This window comes from Myxocyprinus asiaticus, chromosome 18 (genome assembly GCF_019703515.2).
Source record: "Myxocyprinus asiaticus isolate MX2 ecotype Aquarium Trade chromosome 18, UBuf_Myxa_2, whole genome shotgun sequence".
Lineage (NCBI taxonomy): Eukaryota > Metazoa > Chordata > Actinopteri > Cypriniformes > Catostomidae > Myxocyprinus > Myxocyprinus asiaticus.
This window is the reverse complement of record NC_059361.1, coordinates 1,082,220-1,099,413: the sequence shown is the minus strand read 5'-3', so window position 1 is coordinate 1,099,413 and position 17,194 is coordinate 1,082,220. Positions and strand designations below refer to the sequence as shown.

The window sequence follows — 17,194 nt, the reverse complement described above, 5'->3', positions numbered from 1 at the left end:
GTAAGGGCATAATATTAATAAGTACGTCCTTAACGCCTCGTGCGCGGAACTCGCACTTCCGCATTAGACATCCGGGAATTTGCACGTGCTGAAGTCATACGAGTTTATGCAAACAACATCGTGCGAGACCATACGAAATAGCCAACTCGTAAATTATGTACGACTTTTAATGAGATCAGGTTGGCATTTTCAAGTACTACTTAAGTTATGATGCTTTTGGGAAACAGGCCGCAAAACTAAGATGAATCGTAAGATGGATTCTACGATCTACTTTGGCTTACGATGCTTTTGGGGAACGAGGACCAGATCTTTAACCACTAGATCATGAATGTACGCTCCAGTCTACCCTGACAGAACATCCTGCACAATACAAGCTCCAGTCATCAGCGCATGAAACATATGTTCCACATGCCTGTGGCTCATTAGTAGTTTGTATACCTGGCCTCTGGTTCTGTTTAAATAATGTCTGTCCAACTGGAAACAGTCTCAGACTGCATGGTCCAAAGCCATTTCAGCCAGTGTGAGCATCTGGTTTGTGTGAAATGACCTAGCGAGTCTTGGTGTTTGTTTGTAGTCATTCATCTTATTGGTTTCAAATGTGCATGTAAAGGCATTAGCGCTTATATGGGATTGTGGTGACTTTGTCCTGAGGGTCTGATGCAGGGACTATTGTCCATGGCACTAACAACAGCGAGGTCATGGGTTCGATTCCCACGCTGGGAATACTGATAAGGGGTTTGCAAAACTACATATTTTTAATATTCACCAGTCAATGGGTTGTCTGAATGACTAGTCCACTAATTGGTCTAAAAGAAACCCCGTATTATGCTGATTTTGGGTTTACCTAAGCATGATTGGGAGCGTTTCTTTGGCAGTGTTTACGTAAGACGCGTACGAGACGGAGCGCAGCAGAACGGAACAGGATACAAGCCTTGAAACATGTACAATTTTTTACTTCATCTTAAAAATGCAACACTTGTAACTGGGTGCTAGAAAACGTGGCGAGATGTCATGCAATGGCCAAAGATGGCTGTCGGAATGTGTATGTCTACAGAAGGTGATGAATTTTTAAAACTCAACTTTTCTGAGAAGGTTTTACCATGCAAACTGCCTTAAGGCTAGGGTATACAAGTCTCATTTTTGTGCCACAAATGCTGTTGAACTTGTATTAAACCCAGAATATTATTTTAAAGTAATAGTAGATAAACTAGTTGGATGTTGGACGACTAGTTTATTGACTAAAATTATATATAAAATGATGCATGAGTAATAAACGAAAGTGCATGATAACTGTTGGATATACTGCATGCACATGACATAATCAATTACACCCACAAATCTATAGCTGAACTGGCAGCATAGAGAGAAGCCATTGTGCTTTTCATCACATCTTGTGTGTGTTTGAGTCTCCAGAGTGTGGACATGCTTGGACAGGTTTGTCATATCGATGCCCTGGGGGATTCAGTTTGTGGAGATGTGTCAGCTGTGTGTGTGTGGAGGAAACTTCTCTGTTTACCGATGAGTTGAGGAAGATAAGGACTCTGTCCATCACTTCTGTCTGCACTCACAAGAAGCTCCACAAGTTTTAAGCAAATATACAGACTGCAAACACACACACCGTCCAAATGCTGGAACATATAGTGTGAAATAGTGATGTCAAAAGTACCAGTACGTCAATACCAAGTCGATACTCACATAATTGTTTTTCTTCAGTATCAGATTCGGTAGTACCAAGAACTGACTCTTTTTGAAGTCTGACTGATGACCAAATGCTCTTTAAATTCATTAGGGTATATTCACAGATGTAAACAGAAAAAATATATATATATTTTTGTAAAAACATTGGATCTGTACATTAGGCCTTGCAGTGTAAATAAAGCATAACAGACCTGCTGTTGTATTATGTTGTTAATATTAATCATCCAATACTGACAAGAGAAAAAGAAAACCACACACTGCTCACATTTCTTTTCTTTGTTCAGCATTAGTGACTTTATTAGTTCAGTATTAGTTTACTTAAAAATGGTTCTGAAAGTTCAGTGTGTTTACTTAAGTGAGACATACTTATCGTTGTCATTGATTTAATCTAATTTGTTAATTCTCATATAATATTTAACTTAAAGGAGTGTGTTCAATAGCAGATTAATCACTGTTGAATATTGCTATGTATTGCGTATCTTTTTTTTTGTTTTGTTTTTTGGATTTTCTCCCCAATTTGGAATGCCCAATTCCCAATGCGCTCTAAGTCCTCGTGGTGGCGTAGTGACTCGCCTCAATCCAGGTGGCGGAGGACGAATCTCAGTTGCCTCCACGTCTGAGACCGTCAATCCGCGCATCTTATCACGTGGCTTGTTGAGTGTGTTACCACGGAGACCTAGCGCATGTGGAGGCTTCACGCTATTCTATCACCACACGCCCCACCGAGAGCGAGAAACACATTATAGCGACCACGAGGAGGTTACCCCATGTGACTCTACCCTCCCTAGCAACTGAGTCAATTTGGTTGCTTAGGAGACCTGACTGGAGTCACTCAGCACGCCCTGGATTCGAACCCGCGACTCCAGGTGTGATAGTCAGTGTCAATACTCGCTAGGATAAAAGTGCTAAGCCTAAGTGATAAAATTATTTTAGTGTTATAAAATCGCTTACCTTTTCTGTGTAAAGTTATATCCAATTTTACAATTGTTATGATGGCGCAACGCCATAAAGCCTAAAACGACCGTAAAAACGATTTAAGAACTTTAAAATTTTTAACAGAAGATTTAATGTACTTTTTAAAAAAGTGCTTTTATAAAATTATAAGCTTCACATTTCTGCCTTTAAACCCTCCAAAAATTGACCCCATTGACTTCCATTGTAAGTGTTTCACTGGAACACACATTTGTGATTTTTGTTTTTAAAAGTAAAGGAGGGACGAGTCGAAATTCATTTTTGAGGTAATCAACATTATGCCACAAATGCTGTTGACTGAGCTTAATTTCTATTGAAACCGGAATATTCCTTTAACCAATCATCTCTATTCCTGTTCTACAAAAAGAAGTTTCCATTAGGAGCCTCCTGACGTCAGTATTGGGATGGTAATTTTTAGTCCAGACTCTTGATCAGCGAGAGAAAGTCTGTCCATGCTGTGAGCTGGTGAGATTCGCTCAGTATGAGTCGTTCTGTCATGTCGTCAGGTGATTTGAAATCCTGACTGACGAACACACCTGATCACACACATCGGCTACTTTCAGCTTATGAAGTGATGGCTGTTTATGCAGATGTTTGTGAAGCCTGACATGAATCTTTTAACACTGACACATTCTGTTTTATGCATATAAACTGGTTTATTTTTAATCCTTCTGGCCAAAAACAGCAAACAAGTACACATGCAAGCCGCAATAATGCAGCAACATGAGATCGCAAGCTTTACTCTGCCAGAATTGCCTCGTAAATTGGAAATAAAAGGAAACACTGTGGGGACCAACATGTGTTACAGTATGTGACTGTTAATTTATGATATGAGTTTGGGGACATTTTGAAAAGCTATTAAGAGTTTTACTTTCATTAAAGGGATAGTTCAACCAAAAATTAAAGTTCTGTCATCATTTACTCACCCTCATGTCCTTCCACACCTACAGTATATGACTAACTTTCTTTTGTGGAACACAAATAAGAATATTAGCCTCTCACCATTCACTTTCATTGTATCGAAAAATGATGCAAAAAATAAAATAAAAAAAATAAACTTTTTAATGAGTATTTTTTGTTTATTTTATTAAACAACCTTTAAACATAAAATAAATATAAAATAAATAACATATCAAACTTGAGAAGCAGAATGACTTAAGATATTAACCCTTTAAGCTTGAATGGGCCCACTATAAAAATAATAATAATAATAATAAATAAATAAATTGTCAAAATATTAACTACAGTCTTGGACCAACACAAAGTAGGTATCGTTTGAAAGCTTAGAAGCTCTACTTCCCAATGTAGACATTATGACCAAAACTGAACAAGTGCTTTGAAATTTGCAGACAAATTTTGCACTGTTCATATTATTGCAATCAGTAAAAACATAAAAATTATCAAATAGTCATGTGTCATATGTTGCTCTCAAAGAGTAAAATACAACCAGCCTATTTGTTTTACTCACAGACAAATATATAGTGAGTAAAAGCTAAGTATATGTCTTTGGCAATTATGTTGGTGTTGCTTATATGCTGCGTTTTCACTAATAACTTATAATGCAGAACATAAATATAACATACCATTACTTAGAGGAGGTGATTATCTTTAAAACGAGTCCACACACAAGATAATCAGATGTACAGATCATTAGATAATCCACATGAAGCACAATGTTACATATGGCCACCAGGAGATGGCGCCAAATACATGACACAGACTCAATGATGACTCAAATGACACAGAATGAAACTCATTCTGTGAAATCTCATTACTAAAATCATGTCTGCATGCTATACAAACCTTTAGTCATTGTTGTGTTTGCATGTGTAATTAGTTCTTATGTACAATTATTATGTTTTATTTGTTTGGAGATGTTTTTGGATACTATGATAAATTATTTTTGTAATGTTATAACTTTTGATTGTTTTGTCATATCAACACAACATTTTTTCTCAGATACAGATGACATGATTGGGAACAAAACAAAAGCACCTGGAGCCACCTTATTTACACCCAGAGATATAAGAAAAATAAGAAAAAAAGTTAATTTTTGGCTCAGTGTTTTTTGTAATGTTTGAAAAGTTTTCTTTACAATGATACCAACCACCTGACCCTCCTCTTTTTTTTTTTTTTTTTTTTGAGTTATAAGCCTTTAATTTTGGGTATGCCACTGAAACAGGAAATCTTTAAAAACATTTTAAGAGCTTAAAGGGTTAAGTCTTGTTTTCAGAGAACTCTAACACAATTTACTGAGTTTTATTCTTATAACAAGATAAAAAAATATATATATATTTGCCAATGGGGTGAGAAAAATAAACTTGTTTTCCCTTTGAATCAAGTTTTTTTTTCTTTATCTTTTCTTGCTATAGCATAAACATTACTACATTTTGTTGGATTTCTTTAAAAACAACACTTAAAGGAATATTCCAGGTTCAATACAAGTTAATCTCAATCGACAGCATTTGTGGCATAATGTTGATTACCACAAAAATTACCACAAAAACCCTAAAACAATTTTTTTTTTTTTTTTTTTTTTTTACATTCTGCTAAACATTTTATTTTGTGTTCTGCAGAAGAAAGTCATACAGGTTTGGAACAACATGAGGGTGAGTAATTGATGACAGAACTTTTATTTTTGGGTAAACTAACCCTTTTAAAAAACTAGACTTATTTGCCACAATGATGGTACTGTACATCAATGATGCTCTCAATCCATTCCCGACACATGTAGGTCACTACTCCAAATTGTAGAGCATCTCTAATTGTACGGCTATTACTCATGTAATGACAAAACATTAGAGGCTAAACACTGTGAGTCATTAACGGATTAAACCACAGTCGAACAGGCGAAAGTACGGTACCAATGCTAATGCTCTTCATCCGCCTAGCTGAAATAAATCACACTACTGTGCTTCCCCGTTCAAAGCAGCTAATGTGGCTTCATTTGGCCGCAGTCCTGCAGCACACGCGCTGGAATGAGGTCATGAGCGTAAAGACGGATGCTCTAATCTGCTGCCCAGCCTTCACCATCTGCTGCAGTCAGATGGCAGGTCACTACAGGACTGACGTGTGTAACACTTTAATACGCACTGTGTGTGTGTGTGTGTTCAGTGAGCTGGAGATCTGCTACAACACACCTGTGAGGAAGATTTACGCTCAGTTAAAGACCCCTGATGGCCAAAAAACACCACACTGAAAAAATAAGGCAGGAAGTGAGAGCTGTAAAGCTCCAATGGTGACAATTATAAAACATGATATTCTTAATGTGCAATTTTGTCTTGTTTACCAGTAAAAATATATCAATATCCTTAAAACAAATACATGTACTTTACCAAATTGTGTGAGAATCATCTGTCTGTCTGTCTATCATCTATCTATCTATCTATCTATCTATCTATCGTCTGTCTGTCTATCACCGTCTGTCTGTCTGTCTGTCATCTATCTATCTATCACGTCTGTCTGTCTGTCTATCTATCACCGTCTGTCTCTCTGTCATCTATCTATCTATCTATCTATCTATCTATCATCTGTCTGTCTATCTATCACCGTCTGTCTGTCTGTCTGTCTGTCTGTCTGTATCTATCACCGTCTGTCTGTCTGTCTGTCATCTATCTATCTATCTATCGTCTGTCTGTCTATCTATCTATCATCTATCTATCTATCTATCTATCTATCTATCTATCTATCTATCTATCTGTCTGTCTGTCTGTCTGTCTGTCTGTCATCTATCACGTCTGTCTGTCTGTCTGTCTATCTATCACTGTCTGTCCCTCTGTCATCTATCTATCTATCTATCTATCTATCATCTGTCTATCTATCACCGTCTGTCTGTCTGTCTGTATCTATCACCGTCTGTCTGTCATCTATCTATCTATCTATCTGTCTGTCTATCTGTCTATCTATCTATCACCGTCTGTCTCTCTGTCATCTATCTATCTATCTATCTATCTATCATCTGTCTGTCTATCTATCACCGTCTGTCTGTCTGTCTGTATCTATCACCGTCTGTCTGTCTGTCTGTCATCTATCTATCTATCTGTCTGTCTGTCTGTCTATCTATCTATCACTGTCTGTCTGTCTGTCTGTCATCTATCTATCTATCTGTCTGTCTATCTATCTATCGTCTGTCTGTCTATCTATCTATCTATCACGTCTGTCTGTCTGTCTGTCTATCTATCACCGTCTGTCTCTCTGTCATCTATCTATATCTATCTATCTATCTATCTATCTATCTATCTATCTGTCTGTCTGTCTGTCTGTCTGTCATCTATCTATCTATCTGTCTGTCTGTCATCTATCTATCGTCTGTCTGTCTATCTATCTATCACGTCTGTCTGTCTGTCTGTCTATCTATCACCGTCTGTCTCTCTGTCATCTATCTATCTATCTATCTATCTATCATCTGTCTGTCTATCTATCTATCTATCTATCTATCATCTGTCTGTCTATCTATCACCGTCTGTCTGTCTGTCTGTCTGTATCTATCACCGTCTGTCTGTCTGTCTGTCATCTATCTATCTATCTATCTATCTATCTGTCTGTCTGTCTATCTATCTATCACCGTCTGTCTGTCTGTCTGTCATCTATCTATCTATCTGTCTGTCTATCTATCTATCATCTGTCTGTCTATCTATCTATCTATCACCGTCTGTCTGTCTATCTATCTATCTATCTATCTATCTATCTATCTATCTGTCTGTCTGTCTGTCTGTCTGTCTGTCTGTCTGTCTGTCTGTCTGTCTGTCTGTCTGTCTATCTATCTATCTATCTATCTATCTGTCTGTCTGTCTGTCTGTCTGTCTATCTATCTATCTATCTATCTGTCTGTCTGTCTGTCTATCTATCTATCTATCGTCTGTCTGTCTGTCTATCACGTCTGTCTGTATGTCATCTATCTATCTATCATCTGTCTATCTATCATCTGTCTGTCTGTCTGTCTGTCTGTCTATCTATCATCATCTGTCTGTCTGTCTGTCTATCTATCATCATTTGTCTGTCTGTCATCTATCTATCTATCTATTGGTCTTTCTGTCTATCTATCTATCTGTCTGACTCTCTATCTGTCATCTATCTATCTATCTATCTATAATCGTCTGTCTGACTGTCTGTCTATCTATCGGTCTTTCTGCCTCTCCATCTATCTATCTATCTATCTATAATCATCTGACTGTCTGTCTGTCTATCTATCTATCGTCTGTCTATGTATTTATTAAAGATAAATTTATTTGAGAATCAAATGTAATGTTTTAAACCTTTTTTCCTAAGAATATATAATTAAGTTTATTTTCCCAAAAAAAACTTTGTTTTTTATCCTTAACATCACAAAATTTTGTTAGATTTATGCTAAAATGTTAGAAGTTTTTAAAATTTGTTAAAGGATAAGAAAAATAAGCTAAATTCAAGATATATTCTGAACATGCCACACAACTGCTTGTCCAGTCACTTGTCATAACTAGACTGGACTACTGTAACGTTCTCATTGCAGGCCTCCCTGCATGTGCAATTAGACCTCTGCAAATGATCCAGAATGCAGCAGCACATCTGGTCTTTAATGAACCAAAGAGAGCACACGTTACACCACTCCTTGTCTCTCTTCACTGGCTGCCGTTTGATGCACGTATCAAATTCAAGGCTCTGATGCTGGCATACAGAACAGTCACTGGGTCTGCGCCATTTATGCGGAGCTACGCGCCCACTAGAAGCCTGCTGTCGGCTAATGAGGCACCAAAACACTTTCCCGGACTTTCAGCTTCATCGTACCACGTTGGTGGACCTTCCCAACTCCATCTGTGAAGCTGACTCACTCTCTGTCTTCAAAAAACGACTAAAAACACATCTTTTCCATGAGCACTTAACCAGTCATTAATAAAAAATTAAAAAAATTCTTGTTGCACTTTAATCTGTTTTGAATACTATTCTGATGCTAGTGAAACTTTGTAATACAGCACTTTTCATATCACTGTCTTATAATGTATTCCTCTTTCGTAAGTCGCTTTGGATAAAAGTGTCTGCCAAATGATTAAATGAAAATGTAAAAATACTCTGAAAAAAAAAGTCTTAATATCTTTTGCAGTTTTGCTTATCAGGTAAATTTAACTGGTTTTATGGATGTTTAGGTATTTTTTTACTTGAAATTAAGAAACAAAAATGTATATATATATATATATATGTGAGATTTTGTGCAATATTACTTCAGAATATGTATTGAATATAATGTATCTATTTATCAACACAAGTTAAGCTCAAACAACAGCATTTATGACACTTGATTACCACCAAAATTAAATGGGGTCCATCCATAAACATTAAAATACTCACTGTTTCAGTAGACACAAGACATAAACAATATGTGTGTTAACATGATTTTACTGTGATAAAATCACTTACTAACCACATCTGTGGAAAGTTACGTCCAATAACACAAGCGCAGGGTTTTGTTTTCATGACAACGATGTTATAATATTGTATATAACTTCTTAATTTTGTTAGATTTATGCTAAAAACAAGAAGAAGAAAAACAAATAGCAAAATTCAAGATGCACCAGTCACCATTAAATCTTTACAGCTCTCACTTCCTGCCTGGTGCCATCCTGAGCGCAAAGTAAAACGTTTGGCATTTACAGTTTGTACAGAAGAGGCGAATACTGTTTGCATGATTCAGCTGGTATGCTTTCATACATTGCCAGCATGTCTTTTTTCAGATGTGATAATGAATGCCTTGTGATTTAAAGATCAATTACGGGAGTCAATTAAAGATTCCTCTGATCGCTCGAGCCATTCTGAGCGTGACGGGACGGCATGTTCAGAGTAACAGCCGTACCCCTGCCAGCCGTCCAGTTCACATGGTGGAGAAATGAAAGAGACGTGCTCACAACTCTGATCTCATCTCGCCTCTCTAAAGTATCTGCCTCATCACGCTGGGTTAAAGGTCACAGTGTTATCTTATATGGGCAGTGTATATATGGAGTGGCGTCTGAAAGTGCTCTTTAAACACTAACAAAACTTTCACTCCAGCTCTCTTTATATTAAAATGATAGTTTTGTCATCATTTACTCACTCTCATGTTGCCCACTCTCAACATGAGGTTGTGCAGATGATGACAGAATTGTTATTTTTGTGTGATCTTTGCCTTTAAGGTGCAAACTTGAGTTTGCACATAATGAAGTTACAGAATGAAGTGTGTGTTTGCAACAGGTGGACACACACGTCTTCTGCCTGAAAACAAGCTCTATGTTTGTGGTCTCCACTTGAGTTTGAGTTACACGCTCTGATAAGACAAGCAGACGGTTTGTGTACGCTAGAGAGAGATCTTAATCTCTAAATGGATTGTGGGCAAGTGAATTACTTTAGCTTCCACAGAGAGCGTGGTGAGGAGGGATGATGACCCAGAAATCCTTCACGAGATTTTAACACCTTCTCAGATCCTGCCGCATACACTATTGATACAAATTATATCTTGACATTTTTCAGCTTTTTGACGATATTCAATCTCAATTTTTGTTTCTTGAACTTTGGGCACTTTTACTTAATTCTAGAAAGTAAAGTGTCATTAAAACATTCTTCACATGCTCACTACTTTATTTCATTTGTGTATACTAACAATGTCTAACAGCGTATGTTCATGCATCACAGGAGATTTATGTCCTTTTTGTGTCATTATCAGCACATCTCAAATTCTGTATTGTGTTTAATAGAATTCTGTGCTGGAAATGATGCTGATGGAAATGACATTTCTAACCTTTTTCAAATAAAATGACCGACTGCTTTGTCTTGCTAAAGCAAATTTCATAGATAACATTTTATGTGTCCTAAATACACACAATTAAATCATATTTTCACACTCTTTGCATCATTTGGCAAAATTACAGCTTGATTGGGAATGACGGCCAAAAAAATATTCTGCACACAAGTGATATTTCCATTGATTTGTCTTTGTTTTCTTCAAACAACACTTGTCTCATATTTCATTTGAAGCATGCCTAGTCTGAAGGCTAAACTTGTTAAATCTAGACATTAAACTTCATATAAGAAAACAATTTAAATCTGTTTGTTTTAATAAAAATCAACGCCTGGGACATAAAAGTGCCCGAAGTTGAAGAAACACCCATATATGTATACTATATATTTGCCCTCAAACTGTATTTCCCCCCTCAATTATAGCAATAATTTCAAGAGACAGGCTTTTGAGACTAAATAGATTCAGAATGAAGTAAAATACACTTAAATATAGTAATATATACAACAATCAGCCACAACATTAAAACCACCTGCCTAATATCGTGTAGGTCCCCCTCGTGCCGCCAAAACAGCTCTGGCCCATCAAGGCATGGACTCCACACGACCTCTGAAGGTGTCCTGTGGTATCTGGCACCAAGACGTTAGCAGCAGATCGTTTAAGGGTCGCACTTCTCACCTCGAGCGACCCTTAGTTTCAGTTGACCACGTGACTAGCTTTGTTGTGCTAAGTAGCATTAAGGCGTGTCCTGCTTTTTTCAAAGATCGGCTTGTTAACATCGTATATATATTTTACTTGAATGCTGACACGGAAGTGGTAGCCCTCGTGTAAACCCTCCTCGTGTGAAGACCTACTTGTGTAAAGACCAGCAAGTCTACCTGTGCGAGTCCACCGAGTAAGGACACCGACAAGGCACCACTCACCATAGCACTTAAGTATCTTTTAATTTTATCTCTTGTCTTATTTTCCTTCTATATACTAACATGTCTACTTCATGAATAACACATGCCTTCAAGCACATCCCTGTTATCTGTTACAGACCGTTTACACGATATCGATGCAAGACACAACGCAACCCACACAACCTACGGCCACTTTGCACTTCAGCACCTGCTACGCTCTCTTTCTCAGTGGGACTCTGAAAATGCCAGTCAGCTGACTTCATTCCAGCCTTTGCCACACAGTCCACCCTCAGCATCCTTGCACTGACAGAAACATGGATACGTCCAGAGGATACAGCAACACTTGCTGCTCTCTCCAAAACTCTTGCTTTCTCCTTCTCTCACACCCCTCTTTGGGGTGGGGGAACAGGTTTGCTCATTCATAACAATTGGACTTTTTCACCACACTCCTCACTATGTAACAATACTAGTTTTGAATTCCATGCTATTACTACAATGCAACCCACAAAAATACATGTTGTTGTCATCTTTCGCCCTCCAGGTCAGCTGACAAACTTTCTTGAGGAGATGGATGTCCTGCTGTCCTCCTTGCTGGAGGATGGTAGGCCACTTGTGGTTCTTGGTAATTTCAACATACACCAAGACAAGCCCCAGGCCACAGAACTGAATACTCTTCTGGCCTCATTTGACTTGGAAAGACCACACACCACAGCAACTCACAGATCAGGCAACCAGCTGGACCTCATTTTTACACTTAACTGTACCAACTCAAATATTCGTGTTACTCCTCTACATGTCTCTGATCACTTCTTTGTTAAATTCAACATGAGTCTCCCATCAACATTAAAGCAGACTCCACCTTTGGTTTCCTTTCGCCGTAACCTCCATTCTCTTTCACCCTCACGCCTTTCCACTGCTGTCTCTATCTCTCTTCCCACACTAAACAACATCTGTTCTATCTCCTCTAGGCCAGCACGTGCTACACCACCCAGCCCCTGGCTGTCTGACGTCCTTCGTGAACATCGGACTGACCTCAGGACAGCTGAGAGGAGATGGCGGAAATCTAAAGATCCAGCAGATCTAGGTAAATATCAGTCTCTGCTTGCAACTTTTTCAGATAACGTTAAATCTGCAAAAACCTCCTATTACCAGAACAAAACCAACAGCACCACAAACACTCGCAGCTTGTTTAGAACATTCAACACACTTCTCTGCCCTCCCCCTCCACCACCTGACACATCACTGACAGCAGATGTCTTCACCACATTTTTTACTAATAAGGTTACAACCATCAGCAATACATTCTCAGAACCACACCCTGTCAAACACATGTCTCCTGTATGCAGCTCTTCTGTCTCTATGTTCTCTCCTCTGACCCTAACCCTAACTCCTCTCCAACCATCCCACCACCTGTTCCCTTGACCCCATTCCTTCTCACCTTCTCCAGGCCATTTCTCCGTCCATCCTACCTGCACTCACACACATAATTAACACATCTCTACTTACAGGCACTTTTCCCACTACATTCAAGCAGGCTCGAGTAACCCCGCTGCTGAAGAAATCCGCACTTAATCCCACACAAATAGAACACTACAGACCAGTCTCTCTCATCCCATTCATGGCAAAAACACTTGAAAGGGCAGTTTTCAATCAAATCTCTGCCTATCTCTCACAGAACAAGCTGCTGGATGACAATCAGTCAGGCTTCAAAAGTGGACACTCCACCGAGACTGCCCTGCTGTCTGTCACTGAGTCGCTGAGACAGGGCGAAAGCTGAATCGAGATCATCCATCCTGATTCTGCTGGACCTTTCTGCAGCCTTTGACACAGTCGACCATCAGATCTTACTCTCTACCCTCTCCTTGCTAGGCATCACAGGAACTGTGATTGACTGGTTTAATTCCTATCTCTCAGGTAGATCCTTCAATGTAGCCTGGAGAGGTGAGGTATCCAAGCCACATCAGCTACTTACTGGGGTACCTCAGGGATCAGTGCTTGGGCCACTTCTCTTCTCTATAAACACAACATCACTGGGACCCATTATTCAGGCACATAGTTTCTCTTACCACTGCTACGCTGATGTCACGCAACTCTACTTGTCTTTACAGCCCAATGACACCACAGTGACTGATCGAATTTCAGCCTGCCTGGCAGACATCTCAGCCTGGATGAAGGAACACCACCTGCAACTCAACCCAGCCAAGACTTCTTGTCTTTCCAGCCAACCTGCTGTTGAACACAACATCACTGTGCAGCTGGGTGCAACTACAGTAACACCTTCCAAAACAGTCAGAAATCTAGGGGTAACCATCGACAACATACTAAATTTCACAGACCACATCTCAAAGACCACAAGATCATGTAGATTTACACTCTACAATATCAGGAAGATAAGACCCTTCCTCTCTGAACATGCCACACAACTGCTTGTCCAGTCACTTGTCATAACTAGACTGGACTACTGTATCGTTCTCATTGCAGGCCTCTCTGCATGTGCAATTAGACCTCTGCAAATGATCCAGAATGCAGCAGCATGTCTGGTCTTTAATGAACCAAAGAGAGCACATGTTACACCACTCCTTGTCTCTCTTCACTGGCTGCCGGTTGATGCACGTATCAAACGCAAGGCTCTGATGCTGGCATACAGAACAGTCACTGGGTCTGCTCCAGCATACCAAAAATAATTTATGCAGAGCTACACGCCCACTAGAAGCCTGCGGTCGGCTAAGGAATGTCGCCTTGTTGTACCAACACAAAGAGGCACCAAAACACTTTCCTGGATTTTCAGCTTCATCGTACCACGATGGTGGAACAACCTTCCCAACTCCATCCGTGAAGCTGACTCACTCTCTGTCTTCAAAAAACAACTAAAAACACATCTTTTCCATGAGCACTTAACCAGTCATTAATAAAAAAATAAAAAAAATAAAAAAAAGAATTCTTGTTGCACTTTTAATCTGTTTTGAATACTATTCTGATGCTAGTGAAACTTTGTAGTATGGCACTTTTTATACCACTGTCTCCTTAAGATGATTCACTTTTGTAAGTCGCTTTGGATAAAAGCGTCTGCCAAATGAATAAATGTAAATGTAAATGTAAGTTGCGAGGTGGAGCCTCCATGGATCAAACTTGTTGGTCCAGCACATCCCATAGATGCTCAATCAGATTGAGATCTGGGGAATTTGGAGGCCAGGGCAACACCTTGAACTCTTCATCATGTTCCTCAAACAATTCCTGAACAATGTGTGCATTGTGGCAGGGTGCATTATCCTGCTGAAAGAGGCCACTGCCATCAGGGAATACCGTTGCCATGAAAGGGTGTACGTGGTCTGCAACAGTCTTTAGGTAGGTGGTACGTGTCAAAGTAACATCCACATGAATGCCAGGTTTCCCAGCAGAACATTGGCCAGACCATCACACTGCCTCCACGGGCTGGCCTGCCTTCTTCCCATAGTGCATCTTGCTGCCATCTCTTCCCCAGATAAATGACACACACGCACCCGGCCGTCCACATGATCTAAAAGAAAACGGGATTCATCAGACCAGGCCACCTTCTTCCATTGCTCCATGGTCCAGTTCTGATGCTCACGTGCTCATTGTAGGTGCTTTCGGTGGTGGACAGGGGTCAGCATGGGCACTCTGAATGGTCTGTGGCTATGCTGCCCCATACGCAGCTAGCTGTGATGCACTGTGTGTTCTGACACCTTTCTATCATGGCCAGCATTATGTTTTTCAGCAATTTGTGCTTCAGTAGCTCTTCTGTGGGATCGGAACAGACGGGCTAGCCTTCGCTCCCCACCCGCATCAGTGAGCCTTGGGCGCCCATGACCCTGTCGCCGGTTCACTGGTTGTCCTTCCTTGCACCACTTTTGGTAGGTACTAACCACTGCATACTGGGAACACCCCACAAGACCTGCTGTTTTGGAGATGCTCTAACCCAGTTGTCTAGCCATCACAATTTGGCCCTTGTCAAAGTCGCTCAGATCCTTACGCTTGCCCATTTTCCTGCTTCCAACACATGAAATTCAAGAACTGACTGTTTACTTGCTGCCTAATATATCCCACCCTTTGACAGGTGCCATTGTAACAATATAATCAATGTTATTCACTTCACCTGTCAGTGGTTTAAATGTTGTGGCTATATATATATATATATATATATATATATATATATATATATATATATATATTGTAAAATACAGAAAAAAATCAAGATAAAACTACTCAAGGCATATATTGTTTGATTCATTCAGTAAATTAACATTTACAATTTGCAAACAAATTGCTGTATCCGAGTTTTGAACTGATTCACTGAAACAGACAAATTGAAACGATTCACATAAATGAATCCATTCGCTGAATTGAATAATAGCATTTTAGCTACTGTAGTTTACTCTTGATCAATGAAGAAGCACCCAGAAACCCTCCATGAGCTTTAACACCTTCTCACATCCTGCCAAACACACTTTTAAGAGGCACTGTGAAACACTAATCTGCCCTTAAAAGGGAGGCTACGCAGTGCACACTTTGAAGAATCTGTCCAGTGGACCCTCATATACACAGGGGTGGAAAGTATTTCATAGGATCTGTAGGGTCAGATCGGCCTGTTTTAGACATTCCAGTTGGCACAGTATCATTTCCATTGCCGTGTGCTCAAGGCCGTGAGAGAAAGAGAGAGAGCGATCAGAGGGAGGCGAAACGCTCGACTGAGAAAGAGCTCAATGCCAATTACTTGGTGACAACTGGCTGGGATCAGGCCTTGCTGTGTGGTGTGACCTTTGACCTTCTAGTGCTTGAATGGTGTTAAAAAGTCTTAACCTCCACAGCCAAATACACGAGAGAACGCTGATCTGATTTAGCAGAAGAGGGGTGACTGGGGTCAAATGACAAGTGTACAGCAGCCGTTTACTTGATAACTCATAAGTGAGTGTGTGTGTGTGTGTGTGTGTGTGTGTGTGTGTGTGCGTGTGTGTGTGTGTGTGTGTGCGTAATTATGGCTGGCTGATACTGTAAATAAGTAAAAGTTTATAACTAAATATCTGTTTGTCTGTGGTTTTTTCTATCTCTCTGTCTATGTGTCTTGCATTGTTTTTTTTAAATTTTTTATTTTTTTTTTATATATATATATATAATTTGGAGTACCTTTTAGAAACTGTGGTACATAAATATGATAATCATTCAGTACCAGGGTATTTTTCAAAGTAGCATGTGCTATTATATTGTTATACCTGCACTGAACTATTAGAGTTGAGTGTATGAACTAGAAGTGTGAGATCTGGTTTTATTAGTTTTTACTGATTATTTTACATTTTATTTTACACATATAATTTTGTATATTTTTTAGAGTAATCTTCAATATAAATTATGGTAGAAATAAAGAATATCACTGTCTAATTCAGTTTATTTTACTGTTTTAAATGTAACAGTTTTTAAAAGAGTATTTAAGCCTCCTATGATATTCGGTCATTTTTTACCAATTTTTTCCCCCTCATTTAATAAAAACAGTTTCCTTTATCTGAGCAGTACAAGACTTGGTGACCTTTCCTCCATTTTCCATCTGAACATAAAAAAAAAAAAAAAAAAAAAAAGGGATTCGTTAAGTCTAATGGGGCTTTTCTACTGCACGGTAAGGCTCGACTTGACTCGCTTTTGGGGGGTTTTCCACTGTGGATAGTACCTGGTACTTTTTTTAGTTCCACCTCGGTTGAGGTTCCAAGCGAGCCGAGGCAATACTAAATGTGACGTCAAAACCCTGCAGATCACTGATTGGTCTGAGAGAATCGTCACTACCAGCGTCACTTGATTTGCGACATGGGACATCAACCCGCTAGTTTTAAAGTTAGCAACAGCGATAGCAGTATCATTTGTTCATGCGACTATCAAA

At 39.3% G+C, this 17,194-nt stretch overlaps 1 protein-coding gene across 3 annotated transcripts in view; it reads right to left on the bottom strand.

Annotated features, from left to right (window-relative positions):
* The window catches only part of tspan9a (tetraspanin 9a), a 344,419-nt gene that overhangs the window by 28,555 nt on the left and 298,670 nt on the right, over positions 1–17,194 (bottom strand). The gene's annotated exons all lie outside the window — the stretch shown is intronic.